Source organism: Solanum stenotomum, chromosome 2, assembly GCF_019186545.1.
Source record: "Solanum stenotomum isolate F172 chromosome 2, ASM1918654v1, whole genome shotgun sequence".
Taxonomy (NCBI): Eukaryota; Viridiplantae; Streptophyta; class Magnoliopsida; order Solanales; family Solanaceae; genus Solanum; species Solanum stenotomum.
This window is the reverse complement of record NC_064283.1, coordinates 18,370,120-18,386,699: the sequence shown is the minus strand read 5'-3', so window position 1 is coordinate 18,386,699 and position 16,580 is coordinate 18,370,120.

Sequence of the window (16,580 nt, the reverse complement as noted above, 5' to 3'; positions counted from 1 at the left end):
TCAGTACTATCTCACACCAAAAATATGAAAACTTATTGGCAAGGTTTAAATTGGGATTCGAACAGATAGATGGAAACAAACTTTTTGCTAATTATAATGTATTCCTTTTGTACTTCCCTAAATCTAAATCTTAATTTCTGAAGTCTCTCTTCGAGTTAGAATCTTCAAATATAAGGGTTATCTAGAAATATGCACCACCTTAAGAAACACACAAGCAATTATCGTTGTACATGTAACAACTAATGACCATATATCTAGTACCAAAAAATACACATTAGTTTAGGAAACATGAACAATTATCGTAGATGAAAAACTAAAATACACAAAACAAGAAAAGTTGAACATTGTCCGCAAGTGGAACACCACTTCCCTAAAATTAAACCCTATTAATCAAGAAGTTTCTCTACGATTTAGAAGAGCGTTATTTTCGTAAAGAAATGCATGGCTAGTTTTGAAGGAAGCATAATCAGGCAACCTTTTTGAGTAGTGATTAAATTAGATAGAGATTATTAATTTCTTCTAAAGTAGGACCTTTTTTCCTAAAATGGAACTTTATACAATTACTGAGCATTATTGCATTGATTTGGGAATAGTATTGAACACTAAGTTGGATAAGGGTTAAATATATAATCCAAACCTCATAATTGCACAGCTAACGTAAGATAGGATCGTGATTTGTATCGTTGATTCAGGCAACTCCTCATAAAGTCACTGGTAAGGGCTTAGATATTGGATCTATTAGTAAGTTCGTCCTCTACCAAGGAAAAGTATTGAATGGTTCTGATAACGTGGGTAAGACATTGTATCATCAAGATGCTCATATTAATGATGATTATAGGTTAGACAAACTCCCCAATAAAAAGTAAAGTATATTATTTCCAGGCTATTATTGCATATATCTCAGATGTAAAGTTTTATTGTTTTCAATACACTTGGGTGCTTTACTTTTCAGTTAGTTATCATACAATTTCCTTTCACTATATTCACTTTAGCATGTTGTTTCATTAAGCCATTTTTACATACCATGTCATTCGGCACAATATTTTTAAATGATACAGATACAGGTGTTCAGGCTCGTCAGTCGACGCTTCATTATGATCTTCTCCATCAGTTTTTGGTGAGACCTCCTCGCTTTCGGAGGGCTCCAGTTTGTTTAGTCATCTTCACTATTTTGCTGGTCTTTTATATTAGAGTACTTTAGGCCCCTATCTTATTCGCACTACAACAAAAAGGCCTATTAAAGACCAAAATATTGTGACAAGTTATAAATATGGTCCCTAAAATATACCTATAAGGATAATATTATTTACTAGTCCATAATTGACTATATTATTTTCTAAAAACAAAATAACTCGTCCCTAAGTCAAAAATTTCAGCGGGAAATTACAAGGGAAGAGCGGGAACAAGAAGTGAAATAAAAGGCACAAAAATAATTTCTCTCTCTATAGTAATAACCTAAAACCCCCCAAATCCATTGATAAAGGTTCAGATATTTCTGTCTCTCTATAGCAATCTGCCAAAATCACTAAAGTCTGTTTCATTTTTTTTTCTCTTGCTCTATCAAACACGCACAGAAGTCTACGAAATCTTGAAGCTTGAATGCATTATTGACAGCAAAATCTCCTAAATCATTAAGCTTGTAGGCATTATTGGGAGTAAAACGATTCATCTACCACTTGTATCTACATCTAAGGTAATTTTATTCCTCCTAATTCATCTCCCCCTTCTTCTTTTTCTATAAAATCTTTCATTTTTCTTTCTTGATAATTGAATACGCATTGTTATTGTGTTAGGACGAAAAATGCTAGTTTTGTAGGCAAGGTTGGGGTTTAGGTTCAAAGAGGAGATATTTGAGAGTTTATTTAACGATTTTCTCTATTAGGGTTTCATAATTTTTGCTGCCACGAAATTTTGGTAAGGCTGGCATAGCAATTTTTTTCTATCAGCTGATTAATTAGTTGAATATTTTTTCCATTAGTGTCTTTAATTTCAGTTCCCAGTTTATATGCTATGATTTTGAATGATTCTTTTTATTGTATTACCATTGTATTCAATTTTAAAGTATAATCTGACAGTAAAAAGATTAGACGAGAAAGAAACAAAATTGTTAGTGAGCTTTATTAAAGCATCTAAAATTTTATTTATGTGTCTATGAGTAGCTTGAGGATTAGACGAGAAAGAAACAAAATTGTTAATGAGCTTTGTTAAAGCATCTGAAATATTCAGTAGCATTCTAGTTTAATTATACTTTCTCTTTTTCAATTTTTTGCAATTTCTTGAACAACATTGACTCGAAACTAGCTGACAATCTTTGCTTTCAGCCAATATTGTGAATATCAAGTTATTTTGTGATCTATACAGTTTTCATGAGTTGAATAGTTGAGTCCAGAATCCTTGAGCAAAATGCACTTTAAGAGAGTTGTTAAGAAGTAGTAGTATAATTAATTACTATAAGTGAAATTGATTTCTCTCAACACTCTATTGATTGAAGTTTGTAAAATTTAGTTTGAGTGACTTCTATTTCTACTTACTTTTGATCAATTTAGTGTATTTTTTATTGGATTAAAGTTAAGTTATCCCAAGAACTTCAAAAGTATGTGTGTCATATAATATGCTTCATAGTAGAAACCTTTTTTTGGTGTTTCAAATGTTGTTTGAATTGTTCTTTTCTACTAAAACTATGGCTGCATAATGGTTTCTAAAGTTACTACTTGTGGTGCATTTTTGATATCTTAAGCTACTTGAAAATCCATGGTTATTTGTCATTGTTATTTTGTGATTCTTGATTTTAATTAGATTCTAAATGTTTACTGAAATTGCTTGGATCCTCATGTAGTTTGATAAAAAAATTATTGGAGAAGTGAGTTTAGCTTTGTGAAACATGAAAAAGGGCATTAGTTCACGTGGATGAAAAATTAAACTTTAGATCCATTAAGTTTAACTCGTAGTGTGTAGTGTTCTTAACTATTCTGATTGAGTTGGAATGTTTTTCATAGCTCATTGTAGCCTTGAAACATAAATTTATGAATAATATTCTAGCATATTGTCATAAATAGATAAATCAACAAATCAATATTGTCTCGTCGTTGTTTTTCTTGATGAATCTAGACATGTTGTCTTTATTTGAAGTTCACTAGTAGGTTTAAGATTATGCATTTGCTAAGACCTTTGAGTTTTATTATATATAGCAACACATATTCAATTAAAAGAAAAAGATGTTATTAATTCATTTTACATATATATTTTTTTATCATTATGATGATTTGACATGTTTAATAGAAACTTATGTTCATCTTAGTAAATTTGTTATCCTAAATTATTATTCATCTGACTCTTATATATAATCAAAGGTTATGGCACCAAGTAAGCAATGGATGCAACTTGTTGATGATCGACTTAATGAGGCCTACTTTATCGGGGTGGAAATTCTTTTGAATTATGCTTTTCAAAGAACATGAGAAATATATGAAATACGATGTCAGTGTGTCAAATGTTGTAATACCACATTAGGAACACGTGAGACAGTCAGAACACACTTGAATGTATATGGAATAATTAAAAATTATACCTTTTGATATCATCATGGGAAAGTCTTAGGTGAGCCAGAATCAGAATGTGAAGATAGAGATGATAATGAAGTAGAAAACTGTGAAAATGAGGATGAAATATGAGAAATTTCTATCCTAATCAATATGGGCACACTGCAGATGTTGATTGTAATGATTCACATGAAGAGGAACCAAATGTTGAAGCCAAAAAGTTTTATAGCCTATTGGGAGACTTTGAGAAGCCACTTTATCAAGGTTCAAAAATTTCAAAACTTTCAACTTTGATTAAGTTGCTTCACATAAAAAGTATGGGTTGTTGGAGTAATGAGTCATTTACAATGTTGTTAAAAATGTTAAAAGAGGAGTTGTTGCCAGATGAAGCCGATTTGCCGAATACATATTATGGGGCAAAGAAGGAAATTCAGAATCTTGGGCTTTCCTACGAAAGGATTGATGTTTGTAGAAATGATAGCATGTTATATTGGAAGGAGGATAAATTACTTGATTCTTGTAAAATTTGTGGCGAATCCAGATGAAAAGTCGATAAACGTAACGGGGAAGCAAAGAACAAAAAGGGTAAAAAGATAGCATCAAAGATTTTACGTTATTTTCCATTAAAGCCTAGGCTTCAAAGGTTATTTATGTCTTCCAAGACATCTTCTCTAATGACATGGCATCATGCTGAAAGAGTTGATGATGGAATAATGGGCACCCAGCTAATTCAATAGCATGGAAATCATTTGATGAACTTCATCCTTCATTTGCAGCCGAGCCTTGTAATGTTCGACTTGGATCTGCGAGTGATGGTTTTCAACCATTTCGGAATGCAAAAACCTTACATAGCATTTGGCCGGTGGTACTTATTCCATATAACTTACCACTTTGCTTGTGTATGAAACAAGAAAACTTTATCATGTCCATGCTTATTCCCGGTCCAGATGGTCCAGGTGATGCAATTGACATATATCTGCAACCCTTAATAGAAGAATTGAAGGAGTTATAGGATATTGGTATTGAGACCTTTGATGCATCAACCAAACAGAATTTTAAGCTACATGTTTCTTTATTATGGACCATCAATGACTTTCCAGCATATGAAAATATATCTGGATGGAGTACCAAAGGAAAATTGGCATGCCCATGTTGCAACAAAGATACTTCCTCAATCAGATTGGCCAATTGTAAGAAATAATGTTTTATGGGTCATCGGCGTTATCTTCCTCTTAATCACAAATGGAGGAATGATAAGAAGTCATTTGATGGCACAGAAGAGAAAAGGCTCCCACCCAAAAACGTTCTAGTATTGAGATTCTTCATCAAGTTCATGATCTTGAAGGGTTGCAATTAACAAAGGAACCAAAGAAAATAATCAAAATATCACATGATAGTCAAAAAGATAATTGGAACAAGAAAAATATCTTTTTTGAACTTCAATATTGGGAGTCTCTTTTGTTGCGACATAATTTGGATGTTATGCATATTGAGAAAAATATATGTGATAATATTTTGGGGACAATTATGAATGACAAAGGAAATACCAAGGACACTATTAAAACTCGGCTAGATTTAAAAAAATGAATATAAGGCCGGAGTTGCACCCTATTCAGAAAGGTGAAAAATATGAAGTTCCAACTGCATGTTACACCTTATCTCTACAAGAAAAGCACAATTTCTGCCTATGTTTGAAGAATTAAAGGTTCCAGATGGATTTTCATCCAATATTTCTTAGTGTGTTAACTTGAAAGATCACAAAATTTCTGGTTTAAAGAGTCATGATTGTCATGTTCTTCTCCAACATTTACTCCCTCTTGCACTACGTGGTATGTTGTCCAAAGAAGTGTGTGAACCACTAATTGAATTATCTTTATTTTTTATTATGGTTGGAGCTAAGTCATTAAGGATTGATGACTTGGAGCAGGTTGAGGCTCAAATTCCTATAACTCTTTGCAAGTTAGAAAAGGTATTTCCTCCTTCATTTTTTGATGTCATGGTGCACTTGCCTATTTACTTAGCTAATGAAGCTATGCTTGGTGGACCTGTCCAGTATCGATGGATGTATCCCATAGTACGATGGTTATACTTTTTAAAATCTCTCATTGGTAATAGGGCTTGGCCAGAAGGTTGTATTGCAGAGGGTTACATTGCAAATGAATGTATGAATTTATGTTCAAGATATTTGCATACAATTGACACAAAATTTAATAGGCTAGAACGAAACTATGATGGTGGTCTGATGGAGGATTATCTCTATTTTGTCAATCTGGAAAAACATTGGGGGCTCCAAAACGGCGTGATCTTGAAACAAATGAATTAGAGCAAGCACATATATACATACCGAAGAATTACAATGAAGTTCTATCATTTCTAGAGTATGATTTTTTTCTACATATCATACTTCATTGCCTTGTTTCTTTAGGATTATTTTTTTGTATGACAATTGTGGTTCAATTTAAATTTGTAGAGAGTTTAGACAAATTCATGTAGATTCTACTCAACACTTGTCTGATGATGAATGGAACAGACAATTTATTGAATGGTTTCAAGATAAGGTGAGTAATATATACACATCAAATTTAGAAATCTAATATTGAGTTACTCATTTAAAAGTGATCAATTTTATCTTGTTGATAGGTTGCACAATTGCATAAAGAAGATGATAGTCGGATCATGGAATATCTCCTCACACTTTCACGTGGTCCTACTAAATATGTATTACATTATAATGGTTACATTGTCAATGGATATAGATTCCATGCAGAAGATTATGATAAAAATTTAAGGACTCAAAATTGTGGTGTGGTTGTTGTTGGTGAAACTGATAAACATAGTGAGAACATTGATTACTATGGAGTTTTAACCGATGTTCTTGAATTGCAATTCACATGTAGAAGAGTTGTTTTGTTTGAATGCAAATGGTTCGATGCATATGATAAGACAAAAGGAGTGAAAATAGATGAGTATGGCATTGTAAGTGTAAATTGGGGGCGATTTCTGAAAATAAATGAGCCTTTTGTATTAGTTGATCAAGCCTCTCAACTATTTTTTGCTAATGATAACTCCAATAGAGGTTGGTGTGTAGCGAGAAAGGTACAACCTTGTGATTCCTATGAAATTGTGCAATAAAAGGACAATGAATTTGAAGATTTAGAAAATTCTTCACAAAATAAACGAAAAAGAATGACTGAGGTGAAGTATCTTCTTAAGCTTTAGCATATTCATTATTATACATTTCGATATATGATTTTTGTTAGTACATTATTTTTATAGTGTCTTAATTTTTTTTGGCAAGTATATGATTTTTAGAATGTTTTTCATTTTTTTTTGTTAACATATCATCTTTGTTTTTTGGTAGGTTTGATATGAAACCATCAAAGGATGAAAATGAGGTGGCATCTAGGGTGAAAGCTACTACCAAATATGCATATGTGGCACCGGGTGCTGTAAGGAAAGGACGAGGAAGAGGGCATAAATCTATGTTGTCTTTAGGGGTGTCAAGAATTGATATTCCATTTTCTCCATCTACTGATCATGTTATGCAGTACAATCAATTTACTGAAACGAGTATAATTTTTTTTTATTTGTGTTATTAATTTGTACGAGGAATTTTAATACTAATTTTTTATTGTCGCTTTTCTTATACTAGGTGTGGTTGCAAAGGGACGAGGAAAAGGTCTTAGATCTATGTCTAATGCTCGAGGAGTGCGAACAATGAACAAAAACTACTTGAGTGTTGAGAAAGGACATATTCCATCTTTTTCATCTACTGAGGAACTTATGCAATACATCAAAACAAATTCATCAAGTATGATTCTACAATTTATTATGTTTTAGAGTTGAATTTAATTTATTGCTAATGTTTATCTGATATGATTTCTTGCACTAGGTACTCAAGGGAAGTCTCAAGGGCTTAAATCTATTTGCTCAATTGAAGATTCTGAAAATGAGAAGCGATCTTTCAATCAAAATGCTCGTTATGTTAGTCAAAGTATGTCAAGACCTTCTGCTTCTCAAGGATGGCGAACAATGAATAAAAAGTTTTTGGTTTCTGAGAAAGAGCATAAGCAAGCTAATGTTTCAATTTCTCTTTCTACAGATAATGTTCTGGAGTCCACTCCAACATTTGAAACAAGTGTGATTTCTTAATTTTTTTTCTTTTTCAAAATTGAATTTAATTTAATTCAAGTACTTTTATTGATACAATTTCTTGCATTAGGTTTTTCTCAAGGATTGCGAACAATGAATAAAAAGTTTTTGACTTTTGAGAAAGAGCATATGCAAACTGATGTTGTATTTTCTTTTTCTACTGATAATGAAATGTAGTCCATCCCAACATTTGAACCAAGTATGATTTTTTAAATTTTTTTCTTTTTCAGAATTGAATTTAATTTAATTCAAGTAATTTTACTGATATAATTTCTTGCATTCGGTTTCTCTCAAGGATGGAGAACAACAGATAAAATTGTTTTGGCTCATGAGAAAGAGAGTTTGCATTCTGATAATTCAATTTCTCCTATTGATCAAGTTAAACAGTCTGCCCAAACAGCTGAAACAAGTATGCTTTCATTTCTGATATCTATTTAATCACAAGTTTATCATATGTACGATATTGTCTACCATTTATAAATTATGTAAATGTAAGTTCATGTGCTACTGGAATGAATAAAAAGGTTCGAGGAAGTAACAAGTACAAAGAAGTTGCATCGCTTGATATTGGACAAAAGCTAAAAGTGACATTTTACAATAATCGAACAGTTGGGAAGAATAGTAATCTATTTTCGAGGCACTTGGAAAAATAGTTCGTGATCGTAATATATGTCCGTTGGGAGTATCATCATGGAAACACATTAAGGAGGAAAAGCTAAATCACATGTGGGCTGTTGTTAAGATAATTGGATTAAGTATTTCAATTTCTTCTTGGGCTACTCTCTTCTTAATAGAATTCTCGTTGCTTAATTAGTTTGCTCATTCATGTTTCAATTTGATACATTGTAGGATAAATTTGATAGTGATGACATGAATAGTCATCGAGATCATGTTTTGGGATGGATGAAAGAGTTATGGAATAAATGGAGAGGTCAATTGCATGAAAAGTATGTGAAGGATAAGCCTATCCAAGAGGCTCTTACGAATATGCCTAAGGGGGTAGAAAAGAAGCAATGGGAGTGGTTGGTAAAAGAACATTTTACTTCAAAAGATTTTCAGGTTTGACATATTACCTAATAATGTAATTTGTTTCATACTATGATTTAATTTTGATAATTTATTTATAGCATTTGAATTTAATGTTGTTACTCAAATATAGGCGAGAAGCAATAGAAACGCAATAAATAGAGCTAAGCTGAAGATGCTTCATCATATTGGTAGCAGGCCAATTAGAGAGATTATTTATCAAAAGGGTGTTATCATCAAATCTTTTTCTGTCTTAATATTGATAACCGTTCTTTGACATGTTTACTATTATGTAAAGGGCGGAAAAGATGGCAATCCACCAGATTTGGCAACTATCTTTTATGAGACTCGCAAGAAGAATAACACACTTGTTGATTTTGAAACAATCGAGAAGCATGTGCGTTTGGTTAATTGAACATGTTCTTTACATTTAGTATTATGGGATCTGAAAAAAAATCTCCTTTATACACTCTGGGCTCAAATTCAAGAATTGGTGGAGTCTGAACCATCACTTTCTAGCATAGAAATTGTTGAGAAATGCTTTGGACCTCAAAATCGCAGTCATGTATTTGGCTTTGGAGGTGGAGTAAAAGCAAGAGATTTGAAAGGTGGGACTTTCTCAAAAGCTGAATTGTTGGCTGAGCTACGTTCAACTCAAAAGGAAAATCAGTCTTTGAAGGATTGCATGTCTAACTTTCAAAATGAGATGAAAGAACTGAAGGAATTGGAAGAACTTTTTTTAGCGTAACACCCTAATTATCAGCCTCCAATTCAAGAGAATGACTATTCGAATCCTTGATTATACCATGTGAGTAAAAACTTACCTGGAACATCAATTTATTGTTCTGGTTCTGCGTAGCAAAGCTATTAATTGCTGGTTGTTTTATCTTAAAATATATTTGCACGTTTGATAAATTTTAAAATGATAAATAGTCTATAAATTTGGATCACTATTGAATAGTCCTAACCTCATTCTAATGGAGAAAATATTGCGAAGAACTCTGTCAATATTAGATTCTTCAAATTTCTGCTTCTCCAAAGCTAATGAATCTACCATATCCTGTGGTTTCTGGTGGCTTTTCCTTCTTCCACACAAGTCTTGATATTAGATTCTTCTAGTTTCTGCTTCTAATAACATTTGTAAAAAGATTCAACAGATAATTTCTAGCAACTTTTCCTTCTTGAGCATCAAAGGTGAAACGGTGGTGACTATTTCAGTAATCTAAATCTTGAGCAGCAAAGTTCTTGCAGCAAGCTGAAACTTGAAGATGCCCATCTTTGAGCTTCCCATTGTCAAAACTATCCCCCTGAAGTCTTTACATAAGCCACTGCATATTTTTCTACCATCGTAGGGTCTTCCCCAGCTATTTCTTGTGCTCTCCCCCATCTTGGATCCCTTACTATGTTCACATTTAGTTCACCTGCATTGTACACTGCTCTTGCTTCTCTCGAAATTTCCTACTTTAAGTACAACATCTTATAATACTAGCTATTTAATGCATTCCTTCGAATTTCTGTATTTGCCATACAATTATTTGTTGGATATTTATACAAATGTTATCGATCAAATACCAAAAGGTAATTTCAATGATCGAGTGATCACACTAAGAAAAATTGTTTCTCAAATCAATTTCTCTTGAGTCGTTCAGAGTGGCTTCGAGTAAGGTGTAAGTCCTATGCTTATTAAAAGTTGAATATCTACATTGTCCTAGTTGTATCTTTGAGAGTGAAAATTTAATTGTATACGGTACATGTAGTGGTTCCTCTTTTTGTGAATACATTTAGACTTTCCCTCTTGTTTAGAGCATGTACAATGTAATGCTATATTTTTTCAGCACACTAACTTGTGATAAAATTTTACAGAGAAAATGGACTTTTGGTTATTTAAGGATTTTCAAGTGATGATAATAAACTCATTTAGAACATGTAAGCTCTTCTTCCTCTCTTAACTTTAACTTTTTGACTAAGTTTTTTTCCTTGTAAATTTTCGTTTTCGATTACAGTTTACTCGTCACGATATAAGTAATTCTTGATGTTTTACTATACAATCGTCATAGCAACATTAAGCTGACTGGAAACTCAGACTATTTTATGACAATATGTTTCTAACTTGTGACGTCATCGAGTACCTCATATGATGATATTAGTTAGTATGACGTTAGGAAGAGTTAAGAAATTAAACTTACTATAAGTGTTAGAAAGACGGAGAAGAAAAAGATTAACCAAAGAAATGTTATCATGAGTTAACAAGGGTTGTTTCTTCTTGTTTCCAGCTTGTTTGGTCTGTACATTTTGGTTAGAATCTGTCTCATTTCTTGTGTGTGCCCCATGTGGTGGTGTCCCTCCATTTGTGGTGGCCTCATCCCTGTTTTTCATTTGATGCTCCTGCATGTTTAGGTTAGCATAAAAAAATTTATTAGAGTTTGTACCTACTTGTCGTGTTGCTTTTTGGTGATGCTGCCCTGTTATCCTGTTTTGTGGTGAAGTTGGCTTCCAGACTGTTTTCTGCACTTTGTCTTTGTGTTGCTTGTTGTGATTTCTCTTTTGTGTTTTACATCCTTCTTCTTCTTGTTGGTCTGCTTGCTCTTGGTTTCTGAAGTTCCTGTTTGTTAGATGATGATCCTCCTCCTTGTCCTTTGCCTTGTTCTGTTTATTAGCATCTTCTTTTTGTATCTGCTCACCTTTGTTTTTATTCTTTTTCTCATCCCCCAGTTCTCATTTTTTCCTGAAAGTTGTATAAATATCAAAATTTATAGGGTGAATTATGATATTTCAGGCTATCTCACTTAGTTCAAGTAACCCAACTATTATAAGGAAACATGTCAGCTCATAAACAAACATGCTAGCAAGCTTAATTGTGCAGCATAACACATCTGTCTACTAAGTGATACTCGCATTACAATTAAAATATGAAAGACAACTCATTCATTGCTTCTCTTTGGTTGTATCTCTTCTACTTATATAGATAGGTATTATGCTGGAGAACTCTTTGTACCACTACTTGCTGGAAAAGGTACTAGCAAAGGTGGTCCTTGCTTGGCATTTTGGACCACATATTGGTCCAAGTATTTAGGGGGTTGTTTACCCCTGCTTCTGCAGCGTATTGCTCCTCCGTGGTCTTGCGGATTTGTTGCAGATGCCATGGATACCTTTCTCCTTGAGCTTCTTTTATATAATCTTTGATCACGGCAATATTGTGTTCAACACTTCCTAAAATAAAATAGCCTACAAAGTTCCAACTGTTGCAGCAATTAGTGTTGCAGCTGCTACCACTATTTTGTGTACAACAATTTCCCACAAAAAATGGACTGTTGCAACAATTAGTGTTACAGCTGCTGCAGAAATTGTTATTTAATTTAATCACATCTTTCTGTTTATATTTATATATAGGTCTTCTAAATGAAAGTTTTATTTCTTTTACAAATTTTGGATGCTGAAATTTGCAAAAAATCAATGTTAAACAACATGTAGATTGACCATTTTTTGATGGGAAGGTGAAGGCAACTTTGGATTATAGTTTAAGGCTAGTATATGATTTTTTTGCTAAGCGTTCATGATCACAATGTTGTTACTAGCTTCCTCATTGTTGTATATAGTCAGATGCCTTATACTCACCTTATTTTGTAATTACATTATATATTTTATATGACAGTGACAAGTTTATATTAATTATCGTATTTTTTAGGTGCAAATGCAATGTGATTTAAGGACTAGATTGTAAATCCTTTTGAGTAGGATATATGTAATGGTTGCGAAATGATTTATGGATCACCTTCAAAATGGTCCCGAAATGATTTAGGGACCAGCTTAAAAGTTTTCGTAAATTGATTTATAGACGAGCTAAAAACTGGTCGCAAACTGATTTACAGACCAGCTTCAAACTGGTTGCAAAATGATTATGGACCAGCATAGAAGCCGTCCCAAAATGATATATGGACTAGTTAGAATCTAGTCGCAAAATGATTTAACGACCATAATTTCAATTACAATATGTGCGAATAGGTACCAGATATATGGTCCGTAAATGAATTTTAGGGACCAGCATTATACTAGTCCCGAAAAAGAATCAGCGACCGGCCCGATAATCTCGTCCCTAAAGGTCCTTAGCGACTAAGGCTATAAGGACAAGTGCAGTTGGTCACTATTGTCCTTTTTGGGACCAGATTCTTACTTATAGCGACCAGTTTTCCCTTCGCTATTGGGCAGTTTTCTTGTAGTGTCGGTAGAGGCCTCTTTTAGACGAGCCAATCAAGTTATTGCTTTTCCAATGTTTTCAAACACTTATTATTATTATAACTATTGAAACTTCTTTACAGACTTTTAGATAAAGTGTTAAGAGGTGTTAATTGTGTTTATATCTTTGTGATGCTCGCATTTATAAAGCTTTCGCATAGTATTTATAGTCTCAGTATAGTAATGACCCAGGCCAAGCTAAGGGTTCGCTTTGAACCAACAATGGTTCTGAGTATTAATCATATTCAGGGTGAAGGATCGAAATGGGATAAGAGATTGATGATTTTTCATTTTAGTTTCTAATAGGGAAATTGAGGGGGGTTTATGTCAATCTAAGAATAAACGAAAATTTCTCCTAAAGTCTGATCCATATACCTCCTTTACAATTTCATATGTTAAATTGATTGATCGGTTCATGCTGGGTGGGACTATACATGTTCCTCCTAGATTCTATTTGTGCACCCAGGTCCCTCAGGATGGGGTTCATAACTAGAACATATATAGTTCCCTAGTTGGGAGTTTACTGGAGGACTTATATCTAACGAGTGTTTTAAAAGATTCGGATGACAAATAAGGATTAGTTTTTTTAATTAAAAATTCTTTGTAAACCATTACTTTTATTTCATTTAACACTGATATCTTCGTTCTTGTTTCTCGCATTAATTCTAGAACTTCCTCTCTGGATTTTCTCCTTGATTCTTCTCTCTGCTAGATTTTCTCCGTAATTCGAGAACCGTTAGTGGAGTATTTCTCGAACTAGGATGATTTGGACTTTATCTCCATGAAAGGATTTGTGGATCTTCTTTGAAGTGTTTGATTATCAAGAAGACTTGACATATTTTGATCTAATCTTTGTGAATGTTCTATGAATTTGATTCCTGGAAATTGTTCCTTTTGCTCTGTTAGCTTGGTGATGTGAAGCGACTTACTAATAGTTGAAATGCTCATCTACAAATGGATTTTAGACAGGCTACTCATTAGCAAATGTTAAGATGTAATTTTATTTCATGATGAAATAATATTTTGTATTCCCAGAGGTACGTAACCTCTGATCCATGGCTACAAAGGTGACTATTCGAGAAGTACACCCATCTATTTAATTAGAGTAACTGAGATTCGATGTATCCAAGTATTAATGCATCCCCATGAAACCTGGAAACTCTTTGAGCCTCTTGCGGTGTGATAAGTTCAATGCTCAAAATTCTTTCCACAGAGATACAACTCTTCCAAAGCTACAAGGAAAATGATCATATAACTCAAATCTAGCTCTTTAAGACGAGCTTGGTGTTGAATAATAGATAGTGGTAGTGCCCTTATATATCCCACAGAATGGCATGTGAATCTCTAACTCTAACTTCATTCTTCCGAGGATTTCTGGAAATTTCTCTAAACTAGAGCAACCCATTAGATCCAGAGATATATTTAATTTAATGTTAACACGTGGAAACCTCGCTCTCAAGGCTTTCACAAAGATACAAATCTAACCGGATTAGTTTTCTGGAATATCTTAGGAAATGGTGAACCTCTTTAAAACTCGTGCATCCCCTAAGATTCAAATACTCCAAATTTGGCATCCACGTGAAATCTGGTGTTTGCATCAGCTTTTTGGAGTGATAGAGATCTATCTTTTGTAGAGACGGCAAAAACTCTTATTCATGTGCCGTTTTTATTCAGTTTTGTTCACAAATACTATGTTCCCATTTGAGCAATAGAAATAATTTGATATTCTACACTACCTAGAATTAAGTTATTTAACTTCACTTTTTCGCCTAAATGAAACGAGTTGCCTGACTTTACTAAATTAAATGAGCCTTGCAACAATAGATTACAAAATTATGTAAACAAAAAATTCAATTCCTAAGCTCACATAAACCTCCCAAGGTATGTGTTTCCAAGTCTGCAAGTTGCCCTCAAGTTGAAGACTATAATCCTACTTCAGTTTATAACTCACTGAACTAAAGATACATCAGGACTCAACACAAGTCTTGGAACATAGACTTTGTAATATGACCTGGATCTTCAAAGTGTTTCTTCAGTATTCAGCAACACCTATGAGAAGTCAATATGTCAATTGACTTTTTGCTCGGTAAGTCCGTGAGTGTTCAGAAACACTCTCCCTCTATTTAAACACAACTCCTCTGAGAGTTTTTCTTTTCACAAATTCCTCATCAAAATTGAACTCTTCTATATATGAAGCAATCTCTTTTGTCTTTGAGTTCTACTTCGAGTTGGACTTCTCCTTTCATCAGACTTCTTTCTTTATATGTATTGTAGTCGAACCCACACCAACATTAGCTGCTTGGGACATCTCTCCTTTGAAACACCTTGACTAACATGTTTCATCATCCTTTGTCCATTATCAAAACTATAAGATCTCATCAACTAGGGTTCATGTGAAATATAAGCATGAACAACAACTCAAGGATATTAATATATATAAAATATACAAATCTCATAATTAGGAAATCAAACTCGAAATAAGAGCACAATTTGAAGTAAGGGAAAATCATGAAACTTTGAGTGAACATTGTATTTGACTCTTACTGACTGAATTTAGATGTCGGGCATGAGGACGAACTTAATTAGTCCAACACTATGAATAGTCTTGCATACCTGACTATGAAGCTATTAGATCGAAAACTTGATGGAGACTTGATTTTTCTTGAGCTTGAGGAAGAACATTAGCTTTCTTGAAGGAAATCTTTGATCTTGGAATCTTGGTGCTTGATCTTGAGAAAAGAAATTCTTTTATGAAGTTTCTAAAGTGGAAGAACTTGGGAAAACCTTGGGTGGAAGGCTTCAAAGACTTGAAGGTTTTAGGGTTCTTGATGGAGAAGAGGAACCCTAGGTGAGTTTTAAAAGAATTTCTAGATACTTGAAGGTTTTAGATTGATGATTTTGAGAGGAAAATTAGTTAGTTGCATGATATACTTAGTTAAAACACTCAAAAAATGACTTAGAATAGGGCTAAAAAGCTTGAAAAAAGACCAAAATAACCTTGGAACACATGCAAGAAATTTCTGGAAAAAATCACTCTATGGTTCTTGGAATATTCTACCATCCGTTGTGATAGTCGTAGAACATCAACTGCTTGACAGAGCTTCACTAAAACGGACATATTTTTTTACTCCAAACTTGAAATGAGCAAACTTAGTGGAGTTGGAAAGAGGACTCATAGACCTTTAATTTGGTAGGTAATGAGCCACTTAATTCATTATATTTTGAGAGATATGATCATTTGAAGTTGACCTAAGTAAAATCTTATATCAGAACTTAATCGGTAAGAAAGCTTTCAACTCAACTTTGTGCTAGGGGATTCTAGTGACCTTAATTCATATCCAAATTCATTCCCACACTAAATAATTGACCTTAACACCTAAGAACAATTTAAGAATCACTTAACACGACATTTTTTGTAAATGAAGAATGATTTGGATCTTAGCTTAGAAATTTTTGGGGTGCTATAGTTTTATGCCTGAATAAAGTTATAAAATATAGAAGTAGTTTGTCAGGGGAGAAAGAGAGCAAGTTTGAGGAATTACGAGCTTTCTTTGTTCTGAATTTGCAGTTTTTAATTTTATTCTCTTTTCAAGTTAAATATTGCATTCTTTTATAATTTTCTGACAATTA